Source organism: Plecotus auritus (assembly GCF_963455305.1).
Source record: "Plecotus auritus genome assembly, chromosome: 7".
NCBI classification, from domain to species: Eukaryota; Metazoa; Chordata; class Mammalia; order Chiroptera; family Vespertilionidae; genus Plecotus; species Plecotus auritus.
The window spans coordinates 157,589,529-157,611,573 of record NC_137774.1 but is presented as its reverse complement, the minus strand read 5'-3'; the positions used below and the strand labels follow the sequence as shown (position 1 = coordinate 157,611,573).

At 37.0% G+C, this 22,045-nt stretch overlaps 1 protein-coding gene across 1 annotated transcript in view; it reads right to left on the bottom strand.

The window, feature by feature from the left end:
• Positions 1 to 21,775, bottom strand: part of CDH12 (cadherin 12) — a 758,008-nt gene extending 736,233 nt beyond the window's left edge. Inside the window, exon 1 of the mRNA XM_080679082.1 lies at positions 21,447 to 21,775. The gene's annotated coding sequence lies outside the window, so the exon portion shown is untranslated. The remainder of the gene's footprint in view (positions 1 to 21,446) is intronic.
• Positions 21,776 to 22,045: the final 270 nt, after the last annotated feature.

The following is a 22,045-nucleotide window of genomic DNA, read 5'->3' as shown; positions in this document are numbered from 1 at the left end:
GATTGCCCGAATAGGTATCTGGTGGTTTAGCTTGTGTTTTTAACTTTAGCTAGAATGAAGATGTAATACCTCACGAGACCTACAAAGGCAGCTCCTTGAATCAATGTAACAAGATCCAGAATATTGTCTAAGTTCCTGAGGATGTCACAATTTGCTGTGCTGGTGGGACACTGACTGGAGATCAGTGCAAAGAAAGCGAAGATAAAACTGCATTCATTGTAATCTCTTCAGAACAGAGCACAGTGCTTGTCACATAGTTGAGGCTTAATGAACATGCCCTATGAGTCAAGATTTTGTGAAATAATAGAACAGGTCCAAAATGCAAACTACGCAAGACTGGAGATGCGAAAGTTATATTAAACAATGACAAATCCTCTTCTGTATAAAGAATTTATCATCAATTGCCTTATTACAAACCACATAGTCAATAGTTTCACTTAATTTTCAAAAACTTGCCCTGGCTGGTTTTGCTCAATAGATAGAGCATCGACCTGTGTACTGAAGGGTCTCAGGTTCGATTACGGTCAAGGGCACATGCCTGGGTTGCGGGCTCAATCCCCAGTGGTGGGGGGCGTGCAAGAGACGCCGATCAATGATTCTCTCCCATCATTGATGTTTCTCTCTCTCTCTCTCTCTCTCTCTCTCTCTCTCTCTCTCTCTCTCTCTCCTTTCCCCTCTGAAATCAGTAAAAAAATATATTTAAAGAAAAAGAACTTGCAACTGTCAGAGTTGGTACATATGTGGAAATAATGTTATTTCAGAAAACAGGGGAACAGTAGATGAGACTATCCCAGATTTAATTTATTCAAAACACTTTAGTATTTGAAATGCTCTCTGTGGGAATAATTCAATCTTTCAGGGGCATATAATTTGCCAATATTGTTTTCTTCATTGTAACAGTCATAATGTATGTGTCAATGGTCATTTGAATAAATCAAGACACATTATGATGCACTGAAATCCCATCATCACTTTTGCAAAAATTACTTTTTTTTTATTGACCAAAGAGTCGATGCTGTAATACATGGCTATTTTCATTAATCAAATAGAGCCATCAGAAAGTAAATTTGCACTAAAAACAACCATTCCACATAAGACACACAATCATCCTCTTTAGTTTTGTTTTAAACCAAAGGACACGACCCTCCATTAACTCTGTACTCACTGTTTCCCCATGAGATATGCTGGATAGCATGACTATCAGATGTTTTAGTTAATCATCCTTGACCTCTACAACTTGGTACAAAGTGTTTTTGCTGTGTCTACTGCATTTTTATTTTCAAAATTCTTCATTCGTTAGTTAACCTCCTTGTGTTTTGGACTAGCTTAGTGCTCCACAGCAGTATCATTTCTACTGTGCCAGTTAGGGAAGAGAGAAACAGATAATTTATTTCTCCCTTTAGTCCTCTTTTTTGAAAGCCAGAGTGGTGATTTTTCAGAGAGCACAATGAGAGAATAAAGTAAATGAATACTTTATAATAAGTATAGGGAAGATCAGAAAAAAAAAATGACAGGATATTTACTGAGAAAATTCAAGTATTAATTAATTTGACCTCAACACTAACAAAAATGTTGCCAAGTATAGCTCTCCTAGGTTTGTAGTAATTAAGTACTTTGATTGTAATGACCATACTTATTACAAAAATGAGGTACTCTTTCACCCTGATTTTAAAACAGGTGTAGTTTTAAAGCTCCCTTTTCCAATCTCATTTTCTTTCAATACAAAGTCAAGAAAAGTTCAACATGGCCCTGAATCAAGGAAATTATACTCATTTTGTAGAAATCCCATACTCAGTAAATCAAATATCGTAGAAGGCAACTAAATTATTATGATATTTTAAGGATAGTATAAGAAACTACAATTATTTTAACTACATACCATATCAGGTTACATTAGCAAGTATTCTAAATAATCATACTTTTACATAGTACTTTTGAAAATAATGAGCTGTTTGTCATATACTGGGAAGGGAAAGAAGAGAAGGGAAAAGCATTATGGTAGATTGAATATCTCCATCGTGTCCATCACTTAAAAATATTTTTTTATTGATTTTAGAAAGAGAGGAAGGGAGAGGGATAGCAAGATAGAAGCATTGCTGAGAGAGGACCATTGAACAGCTGCCTCTTGCATACTCCCTAATGGGGACTGAGCCCACAACCCGGGCTTGTGCCCTGACTGGGAATGAAACCAGTGACTTCTTGTTTCATGGGTTGACGCTCCACCACTGACCCACGTTGGCCAGGTTTGTTCATCATTTTATTTCCAGTGTAGAAAGAGTGACTGAGAAATACTGTCTTAGGTGCTTAATAAGTAAGGACTGATTAGATAAGAAAAAAGTTTATTATGTTATTATGTGAATAAAACAATACAGTAGACATACAAATAAGACTAAGAGATATGCTGAAAGAATGGAGATAGATAGGGACAAGTGATTTCAAACATAATTTAAAAATTAAATGGAATTTTTAATAAGAGATGAAGGTATCACATCCTTAAAAGATAGTATAGTTCACTGTATGGAAAGGTGTCTTAAAGGAAACAAGTTTAACTGGGATAACAATCTTATGATAGAAAGAAAATGTATTATTTTTATTAAGGAAATATAAAACACTTTATTTCAAAAGAAAAATCTAGAAGGAAGGCAGGAAGGGAGAAAGAGAAGACGGAAAGGGAGTGAGGAAGGGAGGGAAGAATGACTGTGGAATATAAGCTTGGCATCAGCAAATGAAAAAGCATTAAATGTGCCCATAAAATAAAGAGCCACACAATCTTGCAATAAAATTTGCATTTCTTATTTAGCAAAATACTGCAATGAAAGGAATTTTGAAGATTTCTCTTGCAAGAATTTGTTAGTTCTCTGTTAAAATGCACAACTATTTTAGAGGAACACTCAATGTGAATCTAATTATCATATAATTATTATTCCTATACTCCTACCCATATTCTAAACACATGGAAAATGTTTAATTTTTGCCTTTTTCAGCACCAAAATTCTTAGGCCTGTTATATTTTCTAGTTCTTGAATGGAGAATATATTCTGGAAATGGAAAATAATAAAGTGATTAATAGATTTAAAGTTATTAAAAGCTAGAATGTCCTAAAAAACCAATTACAGATGGGAAACAGTGTTATGAAATACATTAATAATTTCAAATATATTGTACTGTTTACTTGGGGAGTGAAATATTATTGGAATATTCTTCCCATGTTAGGAGTAAAAATATAACTAAACATTCATTTGTTCTTTGCATTGGGGTTAGATCAAAAAATTAATCTTGCTAATAAAGAAAAGTGTTCATTCAGTGATCATTCATTAGATGGCATTATCTCTCTGTGAATCTAACAAGTTTTAATGGCGTTATTTTACTAGTAACCTATTTCTGGCAAGGGGATTGCATTGGTATTTACTATAGGATCTTCCATTAACAGTTAGCCCCACCTTCCTTCACTCTATATTTATATATTTCTCGCTCTCACAGTCAACTGTGAATCTGGGCAGATCTCTAGGGCAGCTACCTCAATGCAGTGGCTCATTTGTGCACTTTCCATCAGTGCATGCTTCCATATTTGCTGGTTGACATGACAGTAAAAGGAAGGTTAAAGAGACAAAAAAACAAAAACAGAAATTAACTTCTATACAAAATCCATGGTCCCTGTGGGTCCAATTCTATTTGGTAAACTAAGTCAGAGGCCAGCTAATGTCAATGTTGTTGAAACTACAGAGGGTCCTCAAATCAAATCATTTCACTCCACACATTTTGTTATCATGTTGATGAAAAAATAGAAATCAATTCCTTGCAGGGCAATTGTCTATGTGGAGTTTGCACTTCCCCCATGTCTGCCTCGGTTTTCTCCTGGGACTCCAGTTTTCTCACACATCCCAGTGAGTCATCATGTCTAACTTGTCCCAGTCTGAGTGAGTGTGAGTGTGTGTGTGCACGCGCGCAAGTGCGCACGCGCGAAAGGGGTACTGTCCAGAGTTGGGTCCCACCTTGCACCCCGAGCTGCCAGGAGAGGCTCAGACCACCCGAGACCGTAAGCTAGAAAAAGTGGATTGGAAAATAATGATCTTACTTGTTTGTATTTATCTTTCTTAAATGTATGCATAATTCATCAGTTTAATATTAGAAACGTATTAGATCTTTATTTAGTAATTTGGTGAGATTTTTGTATCCAGAAATATACCATAGGGACTTAACTCATTTTAATAAATTAGCCTATGGAAAATCAGTTTTGTTTTATGTCATTTGGCTTAGTCACAGTTTCCAAGAGCCTATAGGTGGCATTTAGTGAAGACTTACTGTGTAATCATTTTTAATTTTCAGAAAGAGGGGATGAGACGTTGGTCAATTGTAACAATGTCTGCATAGAAAGTGTACTATTCTTTCCTTCAAAAGAAGTTATAGAAGGGTGCTTTGTGCAAGAGAAAACATCAATGTAGCAAGAATAATTGGACCAGGAAAACATACTTAATTTAAAGAGATCCATGCCCTGGTCCCCTGGCTCAGTTGGTTGGAGCATAGACCAAGAGGTTGCAGGTTTGAAGGTTTGATTCCTAGTCAGGGCACATGCCCAGGTTAGGAGTTCAGTCCCATCAGGGTACATGCGGGAGGCAGCTGATCTCTCTCTCTCTCTCTCTCTCTCTCTCTCTCTCTCTCTCTCTCCCTCCCTCCCTCCCTCCCTCCCTCCCTCCCTCCCTCCCTCTCTTTTGTCAATAAAATTATATATATATATATATATATATATATATATATATATATATATATATAAAGAGACCCATTATATGAGCTAGGCATTTATCCAAAGGTAATAGACATTTCATGACATGCATATTTTAGCCTGTATTTTTTTAAAAAACACCAACCCCTTTATTCTTCAATGAATGCAGAGAAAACATAAAATCAGTTAAATTTTCATTCATGTAATTATTTTTATATATGTTTTCCTTATAATAAAGGGATCAGATACATCCCCAGCTTAAATACACATTCTTTAATTTGGTACACTTGGAGTGGTGAGTAATGTTGATTTCAGAAAAAAAAATATATTTTTTCTATACAAAAGCTTATTTAATCATGTTAAAGCTTTTTAAGACTAGTGTTAGACTGCATTCGCCATCCTGCATCCCATAGGACTTGTCTCGATTCTTTTCTCAAGTAAACGCTTGCTTTAAATAGCACCATTTCTCACCCTTCCAGTGTGGAAGTAAATCATTTGTATAAACTTGAATCTGCCTAGTGTGATTTTTTTTCTTTATTGATTAAGGTATTACATATGTGTCCTTATTGCCCCATTGCCCCCCCACCCTCCCACCCTCATGCCCTCACCCCCCTGGTGTCTGACCATTGGTTAGGCTTATATGCATGCATACAAGTCCTTTGGCTGATCTCTCCCTTTTACCCCCACCATCCCCTACCTTCCCTCTGAGGTTTGATGGTCTGATCGATGCTTCTCTGTCTCTGGATCTGTTTTTGTTCATCAGTTTATGTTGTTCATTATATTCCATAAATGAGTGAGATCATGTGATATTTATCTTTCTCCGACTGGCTTATTTTGCTTAGCATAATGTTCTCCAGTTCCATACTTGCTGTTGCAAATTGTAAGAATTCCTTCTTTTTTACCACATATTTTAGCCTTTAATGCAAGTTTATCAGTTTAAAAGTTTGTGGGTTTTTTAAGTTAACATCATACTGTTTACTAAATATGTTTGGCTCTTTCTTTGCTGGTTTCTTTATTATTTATCTTGTTCTCCTGGTGTATCCTAGATTCTTTGCATGACAGGGTAAAAAAAAAACAGGGCTTAAATATCATACTAAAATATGTGTAAATGGAAGATATTTTTGATTCATATAAATGGACATAATCTTTATAATTTAAATTTTCCTCTCTTTGTCCCTCTCCCTCTTTCCCCTGATTTCTTTTTCTCTAGATGTGCATATGTAAATGTATGTTTCTATGTCTAGTTTACACTTGAATTGACGTATACCACTGGGAACTTACAAACTTCAATTTGCTATAACTCATCTGTGTGACAAACACACATACACACAAGTAGACACTTGTTTGCACACATGAGCTCACAAACATGCACTCCTACACTTTCACCTTAGTTTGTAAATGGCCTGACACCTAAAAGTCTAAAAGTAAAATCTGTAAATATTAGATGCAAAAAGAGCTGCATGTAAAGGTGATTTTTACCTTGTTTACCCTCCATTGTCAGGAAAAAGGAATCTCCCAAAACAATCAAGTTAAAACTGATTTCAATTCATCAAGTACAATTGAAACCACAAAATCATAGCCACACACAAACAAACCAGAACAAAGTAGATACTGTAGATGTTTCATTTCACAGCGCTAAAATTCAACCACATTTCTCTCTTTATAAATATACTAGAGGCCCGATGCATGAAATTCATGCAAGAGTAGGCCTTCCTTCCCCCGGCTGCCGGCACCACCAGCTTCCCTCACAGCCCCGGCTTCGTCCGAAGGTCATCCGGAAGGACATCTGGTCTATTTAACATATTATGCTTTTATTATTATAGATTATTATAGATACAAGATGACTTATATTTTCTTATTCCTTTTTCAAAAAGTATGTATGTGTGTTTATGCTAATGTATGGTTATAACACACCAAAGTAATATAAGAAATCTGGAGTGATTTGGTCACATATATTTTCTTTTATTTATGAATATATAGCAAGTGCTTATTGTGTGCTACTCCTCCAGACACTAGTCTTATCTCCTGATCTATAGCAGCACACAAGATATAAAGATCCCTGTTCAAGTATTTACATCCCAGAAAGAAAGGGAGAAATAAACAATAATCATATTATAGAAAAGTAAAAATGTGGAACTGAATAAAGAGGATTGTGTTGCCTGAAGGTTTTGTACAATTTGCACTAGTAAATATAGTACTGAGGATAGGTCTCAAAGAGAAGGGGGACTTGAACAAAGGCACTTGAAGGCAGCTAGCCAAATAGGTATCTGGCAAACAGCATTCCAGTCAGAGAGAATGGCTACCAAAGGTGGAGTAAGCTTCATGGAATTCTCCAGGAGAAGCAAAAAGAGTTATGAAAGCAGAACGGGCAAAGAGAAGAAAGTTGATTAGAAATAAATTAGGGGGCACATCACACAGCCCTTGGCTTTTCCTGAGAGGTAAATAGGAAGCCATCAGTTGGTTTTGAACAGAGGGGTTGCGTGATCTAATATGTTTTCAAAGGATGATCCTGGCTTTTGAGGCTAAAGTTTGGAGAGCTACAAGCAATGAGACGAGTTAGGAGGCTAATGCAATAATTCAGATAAGCAATTATTACTTCTAGACTCATGATAGAAACAGTGAAACTGCTGAGAATCGGTAAGCTTTTACATATTTTGGAAGTAGAGCCAATAGGATTTCCTGGCAGATTACACCCATAATGCAAGAGAAATAGAGGATATAAGAGAGTTTGAGAATTTTTGCTTTACTAAAAGGATGGAATTTATCAACAAACATGGTAAAATCTGAGAATAGAATATAATTGTGAGTGAAGACCAAGAGTTCATTTTGGACTTGTAAATTTGAGATGTCTATCAGGTTTCCAAGTGTATCATATGCAAAGAAAGGAGTTGGGTAGAGATTACATTTGGGGAGATCTGAGCTGGAGATATATATTTGAAAAATGTCAACAGATGGTGTTTAAAACTATGAACTTGGATTAGATCATTACATGTGTGGGTGTAGACAGGAGAAAAAAAGCTGCTTCAATATTAATGGGAGAGAAGAAATCAGCAAATAAAACTGAGAAGGGATTGCAAGTCAGGGAAAAAAAGTAAAACCAATGTGTATGGACATCTGGGAAATCAAGTTTTAAAAAAATTGTGTTAAGGAGAGAAAAATTAACTGGGTCAAATAAGTATTAAATAAATAGAAGTCAGATATTAGTTTTCTATATATACATGCATTAATCAGTTGGCAGAAAGTTTCTGGAAAAATATATAGGAAACTGCTGGGGTGAGCAGAAACTCTGGGAAGTGGGATAATGGATAAGTAGAAAGGGAGATGAAGATTAGAGTTTAATACATTCGACAATACCTGATTTTCTTCACCATGAGCATAACTTACATTTATAGCAAAATATGAAAATACACATTTAAAAAAATAGGAGTCATCATCTAGATGACAAATACATCAAATGACAACTGATGAAAACATCAAACAGGTTATCTTTGAAAACAAAACAAAAATCCTTAAAATAGCATGCATGGTACTGTAATGAAGTCCCAAACTCCATTAGATGTTACTTTGATTAAACATTACCTCCAGATGGCTTATTTTAAAATGTAAACTTGACAAAATTTGGATTTTTTTAAACAAGTAAATTTCTCATTGTTGGCAACTAAATGATGTTTGTAGCTTTTTTATCATACATTATACTTTCCTGAGTTGTCCTACGTGCAAGTACATATTTTTAATGTTGTCTGCCTTCTATGTTATTTCAGTAAGTTTGCTATTAAAATGCATGAAACTACAAAAATAAGTAAATAAACAACATATATAAGTAAATAAATAAACAATATATATATATATATATATATATATATATATATATATATATATCACCTCAAATGGATACTGTTAAATAAGTAATATCAAAAATAGTTTAGGTGGCAGATGGCTATAATTATTACATGTACATAGATAGCTATGCAGTAGCTCTATGCAACATAAGGAGAAATGTATGTCCTATGACTCTGTGAACATAGGTATGAAGATAGGTGGTAGAGTTCAAAGATGGGAGGGGCATGTAATCTAATATCAGGTTGTTCATGAAAGACATGGCCCATACAGAGTTTTTAACAAGGAAGTACTTAAATGCCATTGACTATTATGGAGGCTGACACCAAAGCTAAGGTCAAGTGAATAACCTGAAATCAGTATTAACCAATAAGCCATTGACATTGTAGGCCATGGGTCCATGATAAGTCAAGAATAAAGCAAGATATCTCTAGAATAATAAATTACAAAGTCAACCCAGAACCAATGATAGCATCTATATATAAAAAACCCTAAGCAACCAGATGACCGGATGCCTGGACGACCAGCCAACAGCTATGACACACACTGACCACCAAGGGGAAGACACTCAGTGCAGGAGCTGTCCCTAGTGGTCAGTGCGCTTCCACAGAAACCAGGCTGACAGCTGGCAAGCGCAGCTGCAGCAGCGCAAGCCTCTCCCAGTGGCTGCTACGGGAACAGTGGGGCTGGGATGAGCAGGAGCAGAACAGCGCCAAGCCGGGCTCAGGCTCCTTCCTGGATGCTTGCCGCTTCATGCGCTACTTGGTGCTGTGCAGGATTGACGCTGACACGGGCTGGAGCCCGATGAGCTGGTGGGTAAGGCCAGACTGCGGCAGCACGGAGGTCTGCTGATACCCTCAGGCCAGGCCGAGGAACCCCATTGGTGCACAAATCCATGCACCAGGCCTCTAGTTCCATAATAAAATGGGAAATGTTAGGCTACCTGCTTTTCTTACTATGAGAACAGAAATAAAGTTGAAAATATTTTGAGGAATAAAGAAAGGATAGGCAATAGATACTATAAGAGGTCTTGATAGTTTTGTAATTAGTAATTAGTTGTAAAAATATTCAACATCACTAATCACCAGAGAGATGCAAATTAAAACTATAATGAGGTATCATCTCACACCTGCAAGAATGGCTACCATCAATAAATCAACAAACAAGTGTTGGTGAGGATGTGGAGAAAATGGAACCCTAGTACACTGCTGGTGGGAATGCAGACTGCTGCAGCCACAGCGGAAAACAATATGGAGTTTCCTCAAAAATTTAAAAAATGGAATTGCCCTTTAACCCAGCAATCCCACTTCTGGGAATATATACTAAAAAATTCCGAAATACCAATCAGAAAGAACATATGCACCCCTGTGTTCATAGCAGCATTATTTACAATGGCTAAGATCTAAAAACAGCCCAAGTGGCCATCAGTAGATGAGTGAATAAAAAAAAAGACTGTGGTACATTTAAATAATGGAATATTATGTGGCTGTAAAAAAAGAGGGAGCTCTTTGCAACAGCATGGATTGACCTGGAAGTCATTATGCTAAGCGAAATAAGACAGCTAGAGAAAGACAAATATGACATGATCTCACTCATATGTCGAATCTAGAGAACAAAATAAACTGACAAATAAAATTGTTCCAGAGACATGGATGCATAGAACAGAATGATACATCTCAGATTGGGAGATATTGGGGGGGGGGGGGAGCAGGAAGAGATTAACCAAAGAACACATATGCACATATGCATAACCCAAGGATACAAACAATAATGTGGTAAAATCCTGGGGTGGGACAGGGGATGGGTTAAGTGGGGCAAAGGGAGGAGTGGAAATGGGGGACATCTGCAATTCTATGATAGATAGATAGATAGATAGATAGATAGATAGATAGATAGATAGATAGATGATAGGTATAGATATACATATATATATTCAAACTTATTTATGTCATTATAAAATCTTCCAATGCAATTTTCTAAGTGCATTTTAAATTATTAATAATAAGCCAGAGGAAAAGTAAGGAAATGCCTTCACACATTTTATAACTGTTGTTACTTTCCCTTAATTTCCATCAGAGAAAGGCAGGTACATCCTCTGTTTGTTTGCTTTTGCAAAAAGATTTTTGGCTCTACCTTTTTAGCCTAAAATGATCTCTTTACTTTCATGGCTTTTAACACTTTCTTTGGCATGAAAAGAATAGAAGAGTTAAGTGCACTTACAAAAATTGGTTAAGTAACCATTAATGAAAATATCTTGGCTCAGTATTAAAGTTATTAATCATAGCTTTGTGACTAGGAAGCAAAATATAATAATTTTTCTGGGTAGGTCTCTGTGAATCCACAATATTAGGATTTTTTTTCTCAACTCTATTTGTAAAAACACTCATAACTTACCAGTTTTCCATGGTGACATGAACTAATGGACCATCTTTAAATAAATTCACTAGAGATCCAGAATATGGCACAATACTCTCTTTTTCTGTAGTGCTGTAAAATTAGCATCAAACACAGAAAACTTTACCATTCTTCACCTCCCCCATGGTTGTCATCTCTACACTGTAAATCACAGAGCAAGAATAAATGAAGTTGTTTTCTTCCTGTCATTCATATTTCATAGCTTTCTCTATAGTGTAGACGTATTTCATTTTTAGGAAGGATTAATGCCAAAAGAGTTTATTGCCTTCTATCAGAAACATTTAGCTAGCTGTAGAGATTGTACTGAAGAAGTTGCTTTTAACATTTGTGTGTGTACATACACATGGACACAAGGGAATAAACATGAAATATGAGAGCATCACAAAAATATTTTGAAAACACTTAAAATATATTTCTAGAGTATTCACCTTAATTTTCAAGTTGTCTTGCACAGAATATGCCTCTAAAGAGACTGCAGATTTAATGAGCAAATAGACATGTAAAGGAAGCAATCACCATGTTGGAATTATAAAACAGATTTTTGGTTCCTTGTTATGACATTTATAGTTGATGTAACATTGCTTAAAATTATGGACTGATTTGTCCACCAGTCTTATCTCTCTGTGTATGCATGTTTGTGTATATATTATAATATATATATGTGACATATATATATATATATATATATATATATATATACATTCACATATATATGAAGGAATAAGAGTAGATGGTAAATTTAAGTGTAATTTTGAGGATGCTTAGTTATGAAAACATGTCAATGAGTTGTCTCTCCTTCAAGAAAATGAAAAAAAAAATAAGAGAAAGAGAGAGAGAGAGAATGTCTGCCTCTCTATTAAAAAAGATGCCCAGATAAACTCTGAATAAGCAGCTGATGTTAAAAAACTGGTTCTTAGTTGAAATTTCATATTCTTGGAAAAAATAATAATTTTTGTGCATTATCAGGCCCAAAGCTTTATGGGCATGCACCCTAAGATTTCTTGTAATTACTTGGAAATCTACAGGCACAAGGGAAGGGGCCTGACTCATTCTTTGGATGTGATAACATGACTCACATGAATGTTAAGGGATAATGGGCAACTTAGTTCACTGCAAATCAAACAGCTCCATGATCCATCATTAACCTAAGTGAGCCTTCTCTTTATTGAAGTAACCCTCTAAATGAATAGGTCACAGCGATTTAAAAGCTCACAGATTTGTTAATGTTCCAAGGACTTAGAGTCTATTAGATCAGATGGCTTGAGCATGTACAAAATCGTAGGCACTTTGGATAGCTAAATTGCTTTGGTGTGTGTATAAATATTTTAAAGAATATTCTTTGAAACTTGGTTTAAACAGAGCACGCTGCATTTGTGACATTATTCTGCACAAATGTGTGCATGTGTCAAATTGAAAGGAAAAGAAAGGATTCTGTAGAGAAATACTGCACAAGAGGAAATAAGTTCCCACTCTAAGCTGACTTTCATAATGCAATTAACTCCATTAGAGAGAATGGAATTTTGAATACTGTTCAAATTAAGGCAGTGCAGTTAGCAGCAGCAGCAATTCAGGAAGAATTAGCAGTGCCCTTCTGTAGAGAGCTACTGAATTAAACCTTGGAGGGTTTTAAGATTAAGCCATTTAATTGTTACTTCAGGAGCTCTGGACTCTGCACAGACAGGAGTCCAGGTGTTAATATGGATTCTCCTCTGTTACCTTCAGATAACAAAACTGAATCGCAGAGCCAATTAAGACAAATCTTTAAAGGCTTTCTATCCCTTTTCAGTGTATCCTGAGAGCTTTATTTTAATTGTAGACACCATGGGGAATGGGGACATTATACACAGTGAGATAGTATTGAATCTTGAGTTGAAAAGATCACAAGTACTAAGGCAAATTATTCTGCCCTAACTTTAAAAAAAAATTTTTTTTGTAGGCTAACACATTTTATTCTTTTTATTCCTTTAATCATTTTAACAGGAGAACACTGTCTCAATATCAAATACTAATACAAAAGCTTGGCTAATTAATGATTATTACATTTATAGGCCAAGTTATATGCATGAAGATATTACATTAAAAAGGCATATAATTCACAATATGCCTCTCTCTCCTCTCTAAAGATAACTGCCCTTAACATATCATCACGTAAATGGTTCAAAGCCCTTTTATATGCATTGTATGTTTAGGTGAATATGTGCTCATATTCATCCTTTTATTCATTCATTTATTCATTCACCAAACATTTATTGAGGACTCCCATGTGCAAGGCATTACAGTAGGGCTTTCCTCACAAGGTGTGCATTTTATGTTGGAAGACAGTAGGAAGTAGGTCCTATTTAGAAAAAAAAATAAATATGTGAAAAGGTAAAGATAATTACTCCGGGGAAGGAAGTGTTACTTACAGACAGTGGTTAGAAAATGCAGCTTTGAACTAATACCATTTAAACCAACATCTGCACAAAGGGGAAAGGTGAGTGCAAAGTCCCTGTGGCAGGAATAAACTTGGATTAAGGAGAAGGGAAATGGAGGGATTAGGACAGCTACTGGCTTTAAGCCATGGAAAGTACTTTGCTGATATTGGAGTGTTTATATCTGGCTACTGTGGCACTGAATTGGAGGTGGGGTGGATAAAAGTAGAAAAAGAAAGACCAGTTTGGAGACTGACAATAGTGATTGGAATAAAGGTAACTATGGTGAGATGAGAAGTGATTTGATTAAAGATATGTTTAGACAATAGAGCTATGAAGCAGTAGACTCAATATTGTCACTGATTGTGGGGAGATGGGAGGCAAGCAAAGCCTCAGAGGTGACCCTAAAATCTTAAGGTGTGAAATGCATAATTATATAACTGACTGAAGGAAGATTAGGAAAATGAGTACATTTAGCTTGTGGTGAGGAGGGGCAGAGACAAAGAATTTATTTTTAAACAAGTTGTGTTCAAAATGATTAGTAGATCTTACTATGGACTATATTGTGCCAAAATTCACAGGCCACATATGTTGAATCCCTAGCCCCCAATGTGATGGTATTTGGAGATGGAGCCTTTGGAATGTAATTATGGCTAGATGAGGTCATAAGGATGGGGTCCTCCTCTTGGGATTAGTGCCCTTATAAGAAGAGGCACCAAAGCAATTGCGCGCTCTCTCTCTCTCTCTCTCTCTCTCTCTCTCTCTCTCTCTCTCTCTCTCTCTCTCTCTGTATCTCTCTCCTCCCTTCCCCACCCCCCCCCCCCCCGCATAAGCACTAAGAATAAGGCGTAAGAGTACACAGTGAGAAGATGCTGTCTACAAGCCAGGAAGAATTTTCTCATGAGAAACCAAATCAACTCAGCCAACACCTTAATCTTGGACTTCTGCACCTTCAGAATTGTAAGAAAATTAATGTCTGTTGTTTAAGACACTCAATAGACAGTATTTTGTTCTGGCAACTTGAGCAAGAAAATACTGAGGTGCAAGTGGAAATACTCAGTAGTCATTCTGATATTGGAGTCTGATACTCAGCACAGGGATTGGAGACAAAGATTTGGAAAGACATATTCACATGACATTTAAAACCCTGCAAGTGACTTTGGCTACCTCTTCAGAAGTTTCTAGATTGAAAGGTGAATAGGACTGCATCCTGGGATACCCTGTTTCTATTTATAGCTCTGACATGGGAGAACTCAGCAAAGGAGAATGAGAAGCTGCAGTCATTGAGAGAAGAATAATGTCAGAAAACACTGCCGAGTGTATTTCTGCAGAAAATAATCTAAGTATTGAAATTGCTAGATTTTGTACTTTGATGGATACTGCCAAGTTTCCTTTCAAAAAAGATGTCATATTTTACAATCCAGCCAAAACTCTATGAGATAGGCCTGTACCTTTGTGACATGACTGTGTTTTTGAACATGTGTGACTTTATTTTTTGTCAAATGTAACAACCATTTAACAATATCATTAACTAGAGGTGTGTTTAAATTTTATGACTGGGGCAGATCACATGCCATATATTTTCATTTATACCCTTGTTTCCCTCATCAATGCTGTTATATAACCATAGACACATAAACTTACTTGTTCAATAAGCATGTAAAATATTGAGTATGTATTATAAATGTATTATGGAATAAATATATTTAATACTGTTGTTAAAATGTATATTATTTATGTGTAGTATATACAGAAATTTGCTGTATTTGCCTAATTACTTGACACAACTCTAATTCTGATAGATAGAATTCTAATACATATTGGACTTCCTTCTATGTTAGGATTTAATAGTGGTGACCATCTTCTAGTCACAACTTCAGTTTAGTACAAATAGTCAATACTGATTAAGATAACTAGCTGTCTACCTGTGAGACACTCTGTACTTCAGAAAGTTATCCTGGGCTTCCCACTCTTGCTAAGTACATATATACCAAAAACTTTGACAAGAGCTTACTTTTCACTTTTTACTTTCTATCCTGTTGCTAGTAACTAGGGATAGCATAGTAAACACTTTACTGTTAAGTATGTCTGGAATCACATCTCTTGGAGTACTGGTTAAACTTCATGAAAACAAATATTGATCCACAAAGTTGGAGGAGGATGATTTGTTTTGAATATATTGTTAATTGCTTGTTCCCTCAAGCATTTCTAAAGTTTCTCCTCAAAGATAAGTTTTAAAAGCATCACACCATTTAGTGTTAATGATAGCACCACAACATTATTTTTCATGGGCAGAGTCTATTAATGTTAATTTTTCTTTACTTCTCAATATTTACCAAGCACTTGGATCTCTTTCAATTACACATAAAAGCATTACTTGGTATAAATTAATTAGCATCACATTCTGGTTATTTCCTAACAGTTCTTTTTGACATTCAAGATATTTTAATCAATGTTGAAATGTCAGCTAAAATTATTTGATATTTTGTTTTTAGATACAATTTCAGTTGCATTATTAAAATGAATGCCATCTAATTGTATCTTCCACCTCTGCTCTAGATAAATTTCATCTTCTCTATGTTAGTTTGCAAACTTGGGAGCTTCCCAGGTAAAATCTGAAAGTGGCTGGTACACAGAAGGCAGGGAGAGACTGAAGAAGGAGGCAGGCCACTCCAGGCTGTCTCGGGCAGCTGCCTGATGAGTAGATATTGACACCCCCCTACCAGAACCTTAAAAGTTTTTACAGATGCCTTCAATCACATATTCAATCCAGATGGTCTCAAAAACAAATTGCTCTCTCAAGACTGTGTACTTGAAACAGCAACCAGTGTTGGAATGGTGAGAGGAACAGACATTCCAGGGAGCCAGGATAGCTCGGGTGCAGCTCGAGGGTCAACCAGCAGTTGCATCCTATTAATGGCTTTCTCTAACAAGCTAAGACCTTGGTTATTTAGTTTCCTTTCTCTTTCTAATGACTTCCATCTCATCTATGCCCATGTTCAAGCTTATACTGAAAAGAAAAATAAGCTGCCCAGCCAGTGTTGCTCAATGGTTGAGTATTGACCTATGAACCAGGAGGTCACAGTTCCATTCCCAGTCAGGGCACATACCCAGGTTGTGGACTCAGTTCCCAGTGTGGGGTGTGCAGGAGGCAGCCTATCCATGATTCTCTCTCATCATTGATGTTTTTTTTCTCTTTCTCCCCCTCTCCCTTCCTCTCTGAAATCAATAAAAAGAAAGAAACAAAACAATCCCCCAAACTTCCTTTAACTCTGCACTCTGTCTCTCTAGTTCCATCCTGTTCTCCTCTTTGCTTGATTTCTAAAGCTTTTGAAATATGGTGGTAAAAGTTTCATCATAATCTAAATTTCACTGATTCTTTAAACTATCAGAAACTTCCATTTCTTTCTATTGAAAACAACTTGCAATTTTTTTATTTTTATTTTTTTAGATAAATGACTGGAGGACCAATTGCATTCCAAAATGATTGAATTCTAACTCATATCAATTTCTGGCCACAACAAATTTCTCAAAATTTGGATTCAAAACATTGTCTGCCCCACAAGTTTTTATCTTTCCACATTTTAGTGCAGACAATGAGTTGGGACTCATCTTTCCATATAAAAAAAAACATTGTGTGTGTGTGTGTGATAACAATTTTACAGCAAATAGAAGTTCTGGAACCCATTCATTATATGGCACCCTTAAGATGTTATGATCAATCATACTTATAACTAGCATACTACTATGCCCTGATGTTTAACTACTTCTTTGGTACCTAGTACTAAGTTTACATCACTCAGTCATTTGATTTAGGAGTTTATATGTAAGTCCTGCATTTCTCTAATGAATATCTGTGCACAAATTGGGGCCTCACCTTCTCTCATTAGAATCTTCACACATATATGTATAGGATGCACATATTTTACAAAGAATTTTACATTGTTTAAATGTCACACCCCTCATATCAAGGTAATTTAAATCCATTTATAGCATAATGACTTAGATATTCACAGAACAAAGGATATGCAAGAAATCTGTAACCATTTAGTGAAAAAAAAAACTAAAGCATATTGAAAATTTAACTTATCCCTTAGTACCATGAACTATCTATATATATAAAAGCCTATGCGGCAGAATGACCAGAATGACCAGTGACTATGACACACACTGACCACCAGGGGGCAGATGTTCAACATAGGAGCTGCCCCCTGGTGGTCAGTGCGCTCCCACAGCGGGAGCGCCACTCAGCTGACCTACCGGTGCCAGCGGCCCACCAGCCTGGCGGCAGCCACTCACTCTCTAGTCCTGCAGGTCCAATCTCCAAAGAAAGGGTCAGGCACCAATGGACCAGCGCTGCCCTGCACAATGGCCTCCTGGAAATCAGCCTCCAGCACCTCGCTGCTTTCCCTCCCTAGACTTCTCGGCAAGGAAGAAACAATATAAAAGCAGCCACCAGGTGGCTCCCAACAACCAGCGCAAATGTCAGGGGACAGATCTGGATCCCAGGCTGGCAAGGGCGCCCCTCCGCCCACCCCGAGGGCCGATTGCGTCCCAGGCCCCTCTCATCCCCCTGGGAACCCCACCCATGCACGAATGCATGCACCGGGCCACTAGTAATAGAATAAAGTGATACAAACCTGAATGGCCCTATACTTATAAAAATAGTAAACATAGACCTTGTTTTCCATTGCTTAGCAGGTGCTTATTAAATTTTTAATTAATATTTGAATAAATGGATTCTTATACTATTTATCCAGTATCTCACAGAAAGTAGAATAACATTATGTCAAGTTCATCATGATTTTTCAATAGTCATGACTTTCTATTAGTCTTATCCAAAAACTATTGATACCATATTATTAGTAATCTTAACATGTGATGTTTAAAAATAACTTTGAATAATCACTATTTGATATTCGACACAGGTGGCATTATTCATATTCACAGGCACATACAATTTTTCTTTAACGTTTGGTGATAATGTATCAGACTTTTAGTATAGTAATTCAGAAAAAGAAGCAATTACCTTAAAGACAAGTATTACAATGTTTTAAATTGTTCAATTATCAGGTATTAGTAAAAATTCCCAATAAAATCTTAATTTTCCCTTATCTAATGATTGTTTATTTTTCTTGATATAAATTGAGCCTATTCATAAAAAATAAAATGCAATCTTTGTTAAACAGGAAAGGTGCAATAATTTCCACCTATAGTTTAATATAAATAGAATCATGAATTGATGTCACATTATAAGCAAAGTATCTATTGATGTGGTAACTGACATAGTAACACAGGACATAATTACTATAAAAACAGCTTTAATTTGTTAAAAGACTAAAAGAATAATGTCTTACCTTAAATGAAACTCTGTAATCACACTTTTCCTTTGAAAGTATGAAGACGTTTATAACCCAGCCTACTAGTAACTCATTTTTTTAATAAAATGATTTTTTAAAATATATACTTATTGATTTCAGAGAGGAAGGAAGAGGGAACTATAGAAACATCAATGATGAGAAAGAATCATTGATTGGCTGCCTCCTGCATGCCCCCTACTGGGTATAGAGCCCAAAACCTGGGTATGTGCCCTTATCCAGAATCGAACCCAGGACCCTTCAGTCTGCAGGCCAACGCGCTATCCACTGAGCCAAACCAGCTAGGGCTAGTAAATCATTACACGAGTCCTTAGATTTTATATTTTTACATAAAAACATGGCTCACTTCTGAAGAGAACTATCACCCTATGCATCTTCCTATTATAATTATTAGATAGATTTAATGGTATGACAGCTGAATGACATAGGTGTGCAAACACAGTAATATTTCACATTTTATTTTAAAACAGTATAATCAGACTATTCCAAGTTCCATTTTATTAACATGTTCATCACAGGGTATTTTAAAATGTGGAAGTGACAGAAATTCTTATCAACCACTAAATGAAAATTGATTGATTTCAACCAATGTCACACACTATTACATTTTATACATTTCACAAAAATATCAGATGCAAAAGATGCTCTGTCTAAGGACAGCAGTTTTGTGCTCCATCCTTAAAGAATGCAGTCAGACTGAGGTGGAAGTATGTCACGTGACTCACTAACAGATTTTATTTTCACCATAAACTAAGCACTGGTTTTCCTGTGATGAGAACATAATATGTATCATACCACATGTAGAACAAATGGCATCTCCCCTCCCATCATAATTCTTTTTGTGGGGATTATCTAAAATGATCACCCTCACTAAGCAGATCAGTGGAAGGAATGAGGTCCAGTAGGAAAAAATGATTCCTGGCCTGAAAACTTCCCCCTACTGATTGAAAATGGTACACAGCAGTAGAAGTTAAGAATCCAGCAATGGGAGATTTGCTGAACACAATAGAAAAGAAAATGAGGTATATGCTTTTATGGGGAAGGGGCTTAGCATTGGCAGGATGAAACTTGGATGTCAGTCTTCAAGGCAAAAACTATTAGTCAGGGGAAAATACCTCTTGGAATTGGACTTTCCAGTGAATAGGAAACCTTTTGTTTTATTCCAGTAGTTTCTATAGCAAGTGGAGAACAGCCACTCAATTTTGTTACTGAACAAGCCTATGTGCTGGGTACATTAGTGAAGTGGAAGCCCCTACTTTGTGGGTAGCTATGCTCTTGAGCATTCCAAAACAATTTGTAAAGCACCTGCTGATGGCTCAGGACTAGTACCCACCTGCATTTCAATTCTGAAGAGATCTTCAGCCTAAATCATGGGGGGGGGGGGGGGGGGAATGGAATGTAATATAAACCTATTCAGTTAAACTCCTTTCTAGAAATGATAATAAAAATATATAAACTAAAATGATTCTCAAATTGCTTAGGATCATTTAATGAATAAACAATGTCACTGGATGATGAGGTTCAATATATCCAGCTGTGTGTCTGGATATCATTTTATAAATCTTAAAACTGATCAGGTGTGCTGAAAAGATTAAGCAAACTAATACCCGCTTGGCATGGTTGGATTATCATGTTTTGGTCATGTAGAGGGTAATTTAAAACTGTAAACATGTTTTCAGAACCTACTCTATTTAAATGTTTTCCCCCTCAGTCAGTAACTAAGGTAATTTTCCAGCTGAGCAGTTTGTGAATGAGCTTCAAAATACCTGGTGAAAAACTGAGAAGCATGACATGGTCACAGAATCGGCCAAAAGTATGTCAGTCCCCTCTCCAGAGAGTATAGAGAAAGATGTCTGTGAGTGACATCAAGCACTATGAACTACAGAGATTCTGAAGTCACTGTGTTTCTATGTAGAAAGAAAGAAATAATTATGTTTTAGGAGAAAAACATCTACAAAATGCTGAAAGTCTCCTTGAACAATGGCTTGCTTGCATGTTCTATCGTGCACATATGTCTTACTTTTCAAATGTACCACCAAGGGCTGAATACCCTTAAGATAATTTTGAAATGCATATTATATAACCCACAGTACTCCGGTCATCTATTTCTCTTCCACTTCTCCCAAATTAGTTTTGTAGTAGCAAAGTGAGGTAGCTGTATACTGAAAGACTAGCTATTAAAACCTTTAAACTCTTCCCCAGTTGTATTTTTTTAATGAAGGGTGAAGTTGTAAAATGTACACGGAGAAGGGGTTTTGTATTTTAGCAAGAATCAGCAGAAAGAGGTATTTACAGAAGCTGTCTAAAAACAAAGCATTACATATTTTGCCGTAAAAAAAAATAGCAATAAAGCCGTTTATAAAATAACCTAGCATACCTAATTATTTTCATTCGAAAATTCAGCCATGCTAAGTAATGCACATTGGTAGTTAAAATCTTTCTTCCCCTCCCCTTTGAATTGAACCTCCGGCTCTGAAGACAAGAGACTGACTTGTTTAGAACTTAGGGAAGTTTCCCAAAGCACAACCCTGCACCGGCTCCTAATTCAGATGCCAGATCTGTGTGCAGCCTCGTTGGGCTTCTGACTACGCCAGGCAACACTTTATTAATCATGTATGAATTTCGGTGCGCGTACCCTGAAGCGATCACACACGATGCAATCCCCATCGCAGGAGGAAGCCTTACCTGATGGCAGACTCCGCGGCAGCAGCAGCAGCAGCAGGAAGGGCAGCAGCAGGAGGCAGCAGCCCAGCGTTGCACCGAAGGTGAGACCCTTCTCCGTCTCTCCCTTCTCTCTGCCTCTGTCTCTCTCTCTCTCTTTTCCTTTTAAATCACTGGAGCAACAAACCGCCTTGCATTTGGTTCCCTCTCCGTCACAGAAGGTTCTCCCGGCGGGGCAGCCAGTGCACACCACTTTCTCCCTGGAAGAGGCAGCCTCCCTTCTCAGAAGCGCCTGGACCCCGGTGTGGCGCTCCCTCCACGTTTCCCCGGCTGATCAATGATGCTCTCCCAGCGGCTCCCGCACAACTGCAGCGGCGAGCGGCCAGCCAATGGGGGCCCGGATTCCCTGCCAGTCATCTCCCCGCCCTCAAAACAAAACACAGCGTGCCTTGGACGCGTCGCTGAGTTGTGAAAAGTAATTGAATCGCGTATTTGAAATGTGTCTTGTTTGTGCTTTCCCCCCTAGCGTCCATTGTCTGGTGTTTGGATTGCATGGGAGAACTCTGTGGCTCCCGGAACACGCACTGGAGGAGGCTCGGGGCGGGCGAAGGTGCGGGGCTGCT